Source organism: Pan troglodytes, chromosome 8, assembly GCF_028858775.2.
Source record: "Pan troglodytes isolate AG18354 chromosome 8, NHGRI_mPanTro3-v2.0_pri, whole genome shotgun sequence".
Lineage (NCBI taxonomy): Eukaryota > Metazoa > Chordata > Mammalia > Primates > Hominidae > Pan > Pan troglodytes.
The window spans coordinates 114306701-114319590 of NC_072406.2; positions in this window are offsets into that span (position 1 = coordinate 114306701).

Below are 12890 nucleotides of genomic sequence, written 5' to 3' on the forward strand. Positions count from 1 at the left end.
AGTTACAAAGTTAACATTCAAAAGGCCTTGCCCTACTGGGGCCTCCAGATCTAATCCAGAGTATTTTCTCATCTGATCTCTGAGCCTCTGCAGGAATGCAGAGGGAGTTTCCTCTTTTTCTTGTTGAATCTTTGAGACATTTTGTGTCCTAGAAGTGAATTAGTTGATCCCTTTAATTATTAGTTCCCTGAGGTCCTGCATTTGGGCCTGGTCCCTGGGATCATTATTATCCCATTCGGGATTGACATTTGGAAATTTTTTGTTTGGCTGGCAAGACTCCTTTCCTCGGAGGATGTTGCCTCTTCCAGATGGTCATTGCCACCCTCCTAATCATTGCTCTTTCTTCTCCTGTGAATAAGATATTCATGATAGACATTATTTCAGTCCAGGTATAAAAGCTGGTCCTAGGAATTGGTACAACTGGTCTGCTAAATGAAGGGGATCCTCTAGGAGTGGTTTCATTACCTTCTTGAAATTCCTAACTTCAGTACTTGTAAGAGGAGCGTTTACAAAGCCAATCTCTTTCTGTCCTGTGGGAACTTCCCTAAGAGGGAACATGCTAGATGTTTGCTGTTTGGAGGGGATAGGGAAGTTCTCAATATCTCTTTTACATTATTCTAATTCTTTTCTTAAATTTGGATAAGGATCTAAAGGAGCAGTTGGTTCAGCTCCCCCATGGTCTCCAGGTCTTTCTTTCTCTAACTCTCCTGCTGCCCCTTGATCTCCCTGTCCCCTATTTTGTGAGACATATGGAGGGGGCACCCATGATAGGGGGTCCCAGGGCTTTTCACTGGGCAAGGGCTTTTTACTAGGCTCTTTTTCTTCTTCTTTGAGGGGGGAACATGGGGGCTAATTCCTTGATCCCACAGACAGCATAACCTATCTTCTCCTGTGCAGATGGGGTTTTATCATTCACATAGAGAATTAAAGGTTGGCACACCCAATCCTCATCTGAGCCAACCTTAGGCCAAAAGACTGAAGGCTTATGAATGGGGTCTTTGGGTTAGGTAAAACAGCAATACTTTATCAACTTTTGCTTTTCCTTGTCCCTGGCTGCAGAGTTGTCCCTCCAAACCTGCAACATTCATTCACCCCAAAGGACTATCTGGGGGAATGTCAGAGGGAGTCTCTTTGGCTCCCTCTTTCCTTTGTCCCTAGGCCTAGAATTTCTGTTTCCCATTTTTGGCCAGTCTCTGTGTCTGGGCCTTTCCCTATGTACTCAACTCTCCTACTGGAGGTTTCTTGCACACCCTGAGAATCGCTTCATCTGTCTCCTGCCGATTCCCTCGCAGGAGAATGGAACTGTGGATTGGGACTCCGTGTTTGCTTTGTATCTAGGGTATGTCTCAGTCACACACACTCAACCTCCAAAAATGCCCAACCACCAAGGTGGTACTTACAGTCTGGTTTTCCTACCTTGGCTCATGCACAAGGTTGCCTAGTTGCCATAGTGTCTGCTTTTCTCCCTATGTCACCTCTGCTGCCTGCTGAATAACAATCTCAGGTTTGTCTATGGCCTGTGTGGGGAGCTGGGACACCTGCACAGAGCGGGCCACCTAAAATTGGGTGAGATGTGTCTCCCCTCTTGGCTGGAGTCCCATTCCATGCAGGCACAGAGATCCTGGATGAGCCCCCAAGTTTGTGAGAAACCCTCACCTGTCCAAAATCAAATAATGGACTCAGAGACAGGAAGTGCTGCAGAAGCAAGACTTTTAATGGCAATCTTGCAAGATCAGGTGTCTGGTAGGCAGGCACATCTGGGGCAGTTACAGCAGGTAATTTATCTCCTAGCATGCAAGTCTTTCCCCCAGTTCCTTACTGGTTGAGTACTACAGGGTTACAATCTTCCCAGACGTCACCTAAGTTTCATTATCCCCTTATAAGGTTATACTCTGGTCCCCTTCCCTGCTTATGTTTCAACTTCCCAATAATGAAACTTTCTCCCCTTTTATGGGCTGACCCTTCTTCTACATCTTGTTCTCTTATGATGATTTTCTAGGTGCATGAGCCATTCAGTTTGTCACATCTGCAGGGTGGCTGCTAGTACATAGATTTATCATGCCTTGAAAATGAACCATTTAAATGTTTTTTCACAATGGTATATACCCTAAATGCCCTGACTTGATCATTACATATGCTATGCATATAACAAAATACCACATGCACCCCATAAAAATGTACAAATATTATATATCAATAAAAAATTTAAAAAAAAGAAAAAGGGAGAAAGATGTTGAATCTACAACCACACTTTACAATCTAAGGAAGTAGAAAAAGAAAAACAAATGGAAGCAGAAAGAAAGAAATGAAGACTAGAGCAGAGATAAATGAAATAAGAAATAGAGAGAACAATAGAGAGAATCAATAAAACCAAAAGTTGTTTCTTTGAAAAGATCAACAAAAGGCCAGGCTCGATGGCTCACGCCTGTAATCCCAGCACTTTGGGAGGCTGAGGTGGGCGGATCACGAGGTCAAGAGATTGAGACCATCCTAGCCAATATGGTGAAACCCATCTCCACTAAAAATACAAAAATTAGCTGGGCATGGTGGTGTGTGCCTGTAGTCCCAGCTACTTGGGAGGCTGAGGCAGGAGAATCACTTGAACCTGGGAGGTGGAGGTTGCAGTGAGCCAAGATAGTGCCACTGCACTCCAGCCTGGCGACAGAGAGGGACTCTGTCTCAAAAAAAAAAAAAAGTTCAACAAAATTAACAAACCTTAGGCCAGATGCAGTGGCTTACACCTGTAATCCCAGCACTTGGGAGGCCAAGGCAGGCAGATCACCTGAACTCAGGAGTTTGATAACAGCCTGATCAACATGGTGAAACCCTGTCTCTACTAAAAATATAAAAATTAGCTGGGCATGGTGGTGCATGCCTGTAATCTCAGCTACTCAGGAGGCTGAGGCAGGAGAATCACTTGAACCCGGGAGGTGGAGGTTACAGTGAGCTAAGATCATGCCATTGACTCCACCCTGGGCAACAAGAGTGAAACTCTATCTAAAAACATAAAAATAAAAATAAAATAAAATTAATGGTGGTCCACACCTGTAATCCCAGATACTCAAGAGGCTGAGGTGGGAGGATCGCTTGAGCCTGGCTGGTTGAGGCTGCAGTGAGCTGTGCCACTGCACTACAGCCAGGGTGACAGAGTGAGACCTTGTCTCAAAAAAAAAAAAAAGAAAAAAAGGCCAGGCGTGGTGGCTCATGCCTGTAATCCCAGCACTTTGGGAGGCCAAGCTGGGTGGATCACCTGAGGTCAGGAGTTCGAGATCAGCCTGGCCAACATAGTGAAACCCCGTTTCTACTAAAAATACAAAAATTAGCCAGGTGTGGTGGCAGGTGCCTATAATTCCAGCTACTTGGGAAGCCTGAGGCAGGAGAATCACTTGAACCCAGAGGTGGAGGCTGCACTGAGCCGAGATCACGCGATTGCACTCCAGCCTGGGCAACAAGAGTGAAACTCCATCTCAAAAAAAAAAAAAAAGAAAAGAAATGCCTAGAATAGGCAAATTAATACAGACAGAAAGTGGATGAGAGCTTACCAGGAGCCAGAGGGAAGGTGCAATGGTTAGTTGTTGCCTCACAAGTACAGAATTTCTGTTTGGGGTGATGAAAAAGTTTTGGAACTAGTCAGTAGTGATGGTTGTACATTATGAATGTAATTAATGCCACTTAAGAATGGTTAATGTGCACATGTACCCTAAAACTTAAAATATAATTAAAAAAAAAAAACAAAAAAGAATGGTTAAAATGGGCCGGGTGTGGTGGCTCATGCTTGTAGTCCCAGCACTTTGGGAGGCCGAGGCAAGTGGATTATGAGATCAGGAGATCGAGACCATCCTGGCTAACATGGTGAAACCCCGTCTCTACTAAAAATACAAAAAAAGTTAGCCGGGCGTGGTGGTGGGTGCCTGTAGTCCCAGCTACTCGAGAGGCTGAGGCAGGAGAATGGCGTGAACCTGGGAGGCAGAGGTTGCATTGAGCCGAGATCGCGCCGCTGCACTCCAGCCTGGGTGACAGTGCGAGGCTCCGTCTCAAAAAAAAAAAAAAAAAAGAATGGTTAAAATGGCAAATTTTATGTTATACATATTTCATCACACAAAACAAAGACACTTTGGCAGCTGTAAAGAAACAAGACTAGCCGGGCACGGTGGCTCACACCTGTAATCCCAGCACTTTGGGAGGCCAAGGCAGGTGGATCACGAGTTCAGGAGATTGAGACCATCCTGGCTAACACGGTGAAACCCCGTCTCTACTAAAAATACAAAAAATTAGCCGGGCGTGGTGGCGGGCGCCTGTAGTCCCAGCTACTCGGGAGGCTGAGGCAGGAGAATGGCGTTAACCCGGGAGGTGGAGCTTGCATTGAGCCGAGATCGCACCACTGCACTCCAGCCTGGGCGACAGAGCGAGACTCCGTCTCAAAAAAAAAAAAAAAAAGAAACAAGACTATAGGTTAAGGTTACTGAAGTAATCCAGGCTAAAGATCATCTTCTGTTTGTCCTTCCAGGTGCACACTGCCCTCTTCCTTGCTTTGTGCTCCAGGATGCTGACCTGTGTTGACTGATTAGCAGATTCTTAGGCCCTCTGGCTTCTGGTTGAATTTGACCAATGTGGAGCACTGGCAAGTGATCCGAGAGTGAGAGGAAAGTGACAGCAGGGTAGTTCCCTGGCTCCCAATCTTCAGGTTGCTGTGGGCTGCTGTATCCCTTGACCAAAGGTCACAGCTCCTGTCAGGCAGCCTTCTCCACAAAGCTCTGTCTCTGTATTGTATTAATAGTAATGGCTTGGCCGGGCGCGGTGGCTCATGCCTGTAATCCCTGCACTTTGGGAGGCCAAGGTGGGTGGATCATCTGAAGTCAGGAGTTTGAGACCAGCTGGCCAACATGATGAAACTCCGTCTCTACTAAAAATACAAAAAAAATTAGCCAGGCCTGGTGGCCGGCGCCTGTAATCCCAGCTACTCGGGAGGCTGGGGCAGAAGGGTCGCTTGAACCCGGGAGGCAGAAGTTGCAGTGAGCCAAGATCATGCCACTGTACTCCAGCCTGGGCGACAAGAGCGAAAATCTGTCTCAGAAAATAATAATAATAATAATAAAATAGTAATGGCTCCCTCCGCCATTCCTCCTAGGGGAAAAATGGCCCCAACTAGTCTAAGGCAGGGGGTAGACAGCACGGTCCATTTGTGTGTTTTCCTTTGTGTGTTTTCCTACATGAGTTTATTAGTTTAATAATTCCTTTATTAAGCTTTCATCAAATTACCCAGTTTGACCGTGCTGTCTATTTCCTGCCTTAGACTAGGATGGAAAGAGAGCACTAAATCTATGTGGAGGTAGAGCCTTGAGGTTTTGGTAGGTTGGATGGTTTGGCAAACTTGGCCCCTGGCTCTCAGAAAAGTTCTCATAAACTGGGGGAGACAAGACACATAGCTTAGAAAAAACACAAGATTCACACTTATAGCAAGTAATCATAGTGAAGTCCAGTATAGGCTCAATTTGCAAAGTGGCTGATAGCAGGTGCTTAATGCATTAATTCATCTGTTTTCCTGTGTTGGGGACAGAATTGACTCTTCTTCAAGTAGGAGAGAGGTTGGAAGTGTTTGGCTAGTTTCCACAGAAGACTCAGAATACTCAAGTGTCCCGAGAAACAGTGGAAATAGAGGTTCTTGGAAATGATCCCAGAAAACAGGTCTAATCAACTGGGTGAAGTGTCAGGATCCAGACAGTGACTTATAATGGCTCAACCTCCAAACCAGTGATCCTGAGATAAATGGGAACACCCAGCTGTGGTTGTGTGCCTACCTCAGGGTTTTTGAAGCAATACCCTGTTACATCCATCAGCTGTCCTCCTGAACCTGTTCCCTCCCTGAAGCCATGTGTGGAGCAAAAAGAGTATATTTCTCCATTACAGGCCCTGCCTCACTTATCTCCTCCATACTACTTCCCCACTTTCCTTGTTTTCCCCAAAGGCCTCTCTCCCACTCTGGCTCTCCCAGCTACACATATCAAACCTACCTCTCTGCCAGGAGGCAGGGTGTCTGTGGTAGAGGAGTGACCCACACATTTGAGATTTTCCCGGGTCACACTGGAAACCCTGGATTCCTGCCTGGTTTATTTCCCTTGGATTCAATCCATAAAACCCTGATTGGTGTGTAACTCCCATAACATGATCCTTATCTCTTGGGCCCAGGACCCATCATCTGAGGCCTGCCAGCTGTTTCAGCCCAGGCTTTCGTGCCAAGCTCTCGAATAGATGTGGCCAGTAAAATACAGTCTCCTTTTTTTTTTTTTATTTAAAGGCAAAACTCAAAAAATGTTAGCTATTATTATTATTACTAGATTTAAAAAGTACCAATATGCTCATATAATAAATATGAGCTGGGCATGGTGGCTCACGCCTGTAATCCCAGCACTTTGGGAGGCCGAGGCAGGCGGATCACCTGATCGGGAGTTCGAGACCAGCCTGACTAACATGGAGAAACCCCGTCTCTACTAAAAATAGAAAATTAGCCGGGCATGGTGGCACATGCATGTAGTCCCAGCTACTCGGGAGGCTGAGACAGGAGAATCGCTTGAACCTGGGAGGCATAAGTTGCAGTGAGCTGAGATCGCACCATTGCACTCCAGCCTGGGTGAAAAGAGTGAAACTCTGTCTCAAAAGTAAATAAATAAGTATGACCCACTTCACCAAATTTGAGTCTAAAAGGATGGTCACATTTCTCCTCTCTCTTTTTTTTTGAGATGGAGTCTCACTGTGTCACCCAGGCTGGAATACAGTGGTGCAGTCTCGGCTCACTGCAACCTCTGCCTCTTAGGTTCAAACGATTCTCCTGCCTCAGCCTCCTGAGTAGCTGGGATTACAGGCATGCACCACCACGCTCAGCTAATTTTTTTGTATTTTTAGTAGAGATGGGTTTTCAGCATGTTGGTCAAGCTGGTCTTGAACTCCTGACCTGATGATCTGCCTGCCTTGGCCTCCCAAAGTGCTGGGATTACAGGCGTGAGCCACTGCACCTGACCTCTCCTCTCTCTTTTTAAAAAATTCAAAGTTCAGTTTATTTTTATACCTGTTTTACTTTATTTTATTTATTCCTTACATAAGTAATATGTGCACCCAGAAAAATTCTAAGAAAGTCAAAAGGCCTGCCACTTTTCCCAACCCCCAAGTTTCCCTCTCCACAGATGCCCCTCTTACCAACTTCTTCCATGGACTTGAAGAGAGTCTATGCAATTACAGACACTGATATGTTTTTCCTTGTACAAATACAAGTTATATATTTTGGAGAGTGTCAATTCTTATTGAGTTGCCTAATTCTTCCATTTAATTACTCCCAAACCTATTGAGGTATGTGTGTACTTTCCTTTTTTTTCTTTTCTTTCTTTTTTCTCTTTTTTTGAGACAGAGTCTCACTGTGTCACCCAGGCTGGAGTGCAGTGGCATGATCTTGGCTCACTGCAGCCTTGACCTCCTGGACTCAAGCAGTCCACCTGCGTTGGCCTCCCAACAGGCATTAGCCACCGCACCTGGTGAGGTATAGTTTTCTTTCTTTTTTTTTTTGAGATGGAGTTTCGCTCTTGTTGCCCAGGCTGGAGTGCAATAGAATGATCTCGGCTCACCGCAACCTCCACCTCCCAGGTTCAAGCGATTCTTCTGCCTCAGCCTCCCTAGTAGCTGGGATTACAGGCACCTGCCACCATTCCCGGCTAATTTTTGTATTTTTAATAGAGACAGGGTTTCTCCTTTATTGGTCAGGCTGGTATCAAACTCCCGACCTCAGGTGATCTGCCCGCCTTGGCCTCCCAAAGTGCTGGGATTATAGGCATGAGCCACCATGCTCAGGGAAGTATAGTTTTCATAAGGTAAAATTCATCCATTTTAACTTTACAGTTTGATAGATGTTGGCAATCGTATACTGTCATGCAACTGTCACTACAATTAAGATATAAAATGTTTCCATCACCCTAAAAAGTTACTTCCTGCCCTATTACAATTCAATCCCCTCACCTAACAGCTCTAGGCAACCACTGACCTGCTTTCTGACACTGTAGTTTTGCTTTTCCTAGAATTTCTTATAAATGGAATCCCACGATATATTTTTTTATGCTTGACTACTTTCACTTAGCATAACGTTTTTGAGATTCAGCCACATTGTTGTACATATCAAGTCTCATTTCTTTTTAGTACAGAGTAGTATTCCATAATAAAGAAATTGTTCATTCACTTACCAGTTGATGGATATTTGGTTTGTTTCCAGTTTGGCCCTATTATGAATAATGCTGCCGTAAAAATTTGCATACCAAGTCTTTAAGTAAGCATGTGTTCTCTTTTGTTCTTGGGTAAATACCTGAGAGTAGGATTGCTGGGTCATATGGTAAATAAAGTATTGTTACTTTCATAAGACACTGCCAAACTATTTCCCAAGTGTCTATACTATTTTGCAAATCTCACCTACAATGTTTTAGAGCTCTAGTTTGCCTCATTCATTGTAACAGCTGGAATGTAACTGCTGGTGGAAAAGAGCAATAAAGCAAATGTGGCAAATGCTAACAATTGGTGAATATAGAGTATGTGGATGTTCATTTTATTATTAATCCCATTTCTTTTTTTGAGACAAGTTCTCATTTTGTTGCCTAGGCTGGAGTTCAGTGGTGTGGTCATGGCTCCCTGAAGCCTCAACTGCCCAGGCTCAGAGGATACTCCTGCCTTAGCCTCTGAAGTAGCTGGGACTATTGATGCATACCACCATGCCTGGCTAATTTTTTGTACTTTTAGTAGAGACGGGGTTTCACCATGTTGGCCAGGCTGGTCTCGAACCCCTCACCTCAGGTGATCAGCCCGCCTTGGCCTCCCAAACTGCTGGGATTACAGGCGTGAGCCACTGCACCTGGCCTACATTACTAATTTAAAAATTGTGGCAAAATATATATAAAACATAAAATTTATCATTTTAAGTGTACAATTCAGTGCATCAGTTACATTCACAATGTTGTACAATCATCACTGCTATCTAGTTTCAAAACTTTTAATCACCTCAAACAGAAACTCTGTACTTATTAGGCAATAACTCTCTATTCACCCCTTGCACTAACCACTTGCAAGCTGTGGTCTACTTTCGGTATATGTGAATTTGCCTATTCTAGATATTTCATGTAACTGGAATCATACAATATTTGTCCTTTTATGTTTGACTTCTTTCACTTGGAATAATGTTTTCAAGGTTTATCCATGTTGTAACATGTATCAGAGCTTCATTCATCCCTTTGTATGGCTGAGTAATATTCCGTTGTTGAGTATACACCACATTTGGTTTATCCAGTCATCTGGTGATGGAGACTTCTGTTGTTTCCACTTTTTGGCTATTGTGAGCAAAGATGCTATGAATATTCACATACAAGTATCTGACTGAATCTTTGTTTTTAATTCTTTTGGGTATATACATAGGAGTAAAGTTGCTGGGTCATAAGGTAATTCTATGTTGAGCTCTTTGGGGAACCATCAGACTGTTTTCGATAGCAGTTGCACCATTTACATTTCCACCAACAATGCAGAAGGGCTCCAATTTCTCCACATCTTTGCTAACATTTGTCTTTTTCCTTTAAGAAAAAAAATAGCTATCCTAGTAGGCATAAAGTGACCTCTCACTGTGTTTTTGATTTGCATTTCCCTAGACTAAGGATGTCAAACACATTGTGCTTATTGGCCAGTTGTATATCTTCTTTGAAAAAATGTTTATTCAAGTCATTTGCCCTTTTTATTTATTTATTTTTGAGACGGAGTCTTGTTCTGTCACCCAGGCTGGAGTGCAGTGGCGCGATCTCAGCTCACAGCAAGCTCCACCTCCTGGGTTCACGCCATTCTCCTGCCTCAGCCTCCTGAGTAGCTGGGACTACAGGCACCCGCCACCATGCCCGGCTAATTTTTTGTATTTTTCGTAGAGACAGGGTTTCACCGTGCTAGCCAGGATGGTCTCGACCTCCTGACCTCGTGATCCGCTTGCCTCGGCCTCCCAAAGTGCTGGGATTACAGGTGTGAGCCACTGCGCTGGGCCTTCTTTTTCTTTTTCTTAAGTTATAGGAATATGGTACATTCATGTAATGAAATAGTACACAGCTATTCCAAAAATGTACTAATATGGTACACTCTCTGAGACAAATTTAAAAAGCAAGGTATAGTCTGGGTACAATGGCTCATACCTGTAATCCCAACACTTTAGGAGGCTGAAGCAGGAGGATTGCTTGAGCCCAGGAGTTGAAGATAAGCCTGGGCAACATAATGGTATCTCATACCTATTTAAGAAAAAAAAAAAGCAAGGTATAAAATAATATGGAAACCCACACACCTACAGTGAACTCATTTTCGACAAAGGTGCCAAGAACATACACTGGGAAAAGACAGTCTCTTCAACAAACGGTGCTGAAAAAACTGAATATCCATATGCAGAAGAAGGAAACTAGACCTGTATCTCTCACCATATATAAAAATCAAATTAAAATGGATTAAAAACTTAAGTCTAATACCTCAAACTATGAAACTACTACAAGAAAACATTGGGAAAAATATCCAGGACATTGAACTGGGCAAAAATTTCTTGAATAGCAACCCCAGAAGCACAGGCAACCAAAGCAAAAATGGACAAATGGGATAATGTCAAGTTAAAAGGCTTTTGCACAGCAAAGAATATGCTCAACAAAGTTAAGAGACAACTTACAGAATGGGATAAAATATTTTCGAACTACCCAGGTGACAAGGGAATAATAACCAGAATATATATGAAGCTCCAACAACTCTATAGGGAAAAAAATCCAATAATCTGATCAAAAAATGGCAAAAGATTTGAATACACACTTCTCAAATTAAGACATACAAATGGCAGACAGCCACATGAAAAGGTGCTCAACATCACTGATCATCAGAGAAATGCAAATCAAAACTACAATGAGATATAATCTCACCCCAGTTGAAATGGCTTATATCGGTAAGGCCATAACAAATACAGGCAATAACAAATGCTGGTGAGGATGTGGAGAAAAGGGAACCACTTTACCACTGTTGGTGGGAATGTAAATTAGTACAACCACTATGGGGAACAGTTTGAAGGTTCCTCAAAACACTAAAAATTGAGCTACCATATGACCCAGCAATCCCACTGCTGGGTACCTGAAAGAAAGGAAATCAGTGTATCAAAGATATCTGCACCAGGCACGGTGGCTCATGCCTGTAATCCTAGCGCTTTGGGAGGCCAAGACAGGTGGATCACCTGAGGTCAGGAGTTTGAGACCAGCCTGGCCAACATGGTGAAACCCTGTCTCTACTAAAAATACAAAAATTAGCCAGGCGTGGTGGTGGATGCCTGTAATCCCCGCTACTTGGCAGGCTGAGGCAGGGAGAATTGCTTGAACCTGGGAGGTGGAGGTTGCAGTGAGCAAAGATCTCATGACTGCACTCCAGCCTGGGAGACAGTGAGACTCTGTCTCAAAAAAAAAAAGGCGATATCTGCACTCCTATGTTTGTTGCAGCACTCTTTATAATAGCCAAGATTTGCAAGCAACCTAAGTATCCATCAACAGATGAATGAATAAAGAAAATGTGGTACATATATACAATGGAGTACTATTCAGTCATAAAAAAGAATAAGGTCCTGTCATTTGCAACAACATGAATGGAATGGGAGATCATTATGTTAAGTGAAATAAGCCATGCACAGAAAGACAAACATCACATGTTCTCACTTATTTGTGGTATAAGTGAGAACAAAACAATTGAACTCGTGGACATAAAGAGTAGAATGATGGTTACCAGAGGCTGGGAAGGGTAGTGAGGGGCTGGCTAGGGGAGGTGGTGATGGTTCATCAGTACAACAAAACAGAAAGAATGAATAAGACCTATTATTTGATAGTACAACAGGGTGCCTATAGTCAATAATAACTTAATTGCATATTTTAAAATAATGTAAAGAGAGTAATTAGATTGTTAGTAACTCAAAGGATAAATGCTTGAGGGGATGAATACCCATGTTCCATGAGGTACTTATTTCACATTGCATGCTTGTATTGAAACATCTCATGTACCCCATAAAAATATATGCTTACTATGTACCCACAAAAATTAAAAATGAAATTTTAAAAAATTTTCTTTTTTCTTTTTTCAAGACAAGGTCTCACTCTGTCACCCAAGCTGGAGTGCAATGGCGTGATCTTGGCTCACTGCCATCTCTACATCCTGGACTCAAATGATCCTCCTGCCTCAGCCTCCCAACTAGCTGGGACTACAGGCAAGCACCGCTATGCTTGGCTAATTTTTATATTTTTGTAGAGACAGGTCTTGCCATGTTGGCCAGGCTGGTCTCGAACTCCTGGACTCAAGTAATCTGCCTGCCTCAGCCCCCCAAAGTGCTGGGATTACAGGCGTGAGCCACCACGCCCAGCCCCCAAAAAAATTTTAATTAAAAAAAAATATGAAGGCTGGGCACGGTGGCTCACGCCTGTAATCCCAGCACTTTAGGAGGCCAAGACAGGTGGATCACGAGGTCAGGAGATTGAGACCATCCTGGCTAACACGGCGAAACCCCATCTCTACTAAAAATACAAAAAAATTAGCTGGGCGTGGTGGCGGGCGCCTGTAGTCCCAGCTACTTGGGAGGCTGAGGCAGGAGAATGGCGTGAACCCGGGAGGCGGAGCTTGCAGTGAGCCAAGATCACGCCACTGCACTCCAGGCTGGGCAACTGAGCGAGACTCTGTCTCAAAAAAAAAAAAATATGGAAACATGCTACCGCTTAAGAAGTTATATACAAACATACCCTTTTATGCATAGATGATATTAGAAAGGGTATGTAGGAGACAGGTCATTGCAGTGCCTCTGGAAGGAGAACACTGAGGACAGCAGTGGGAGACAG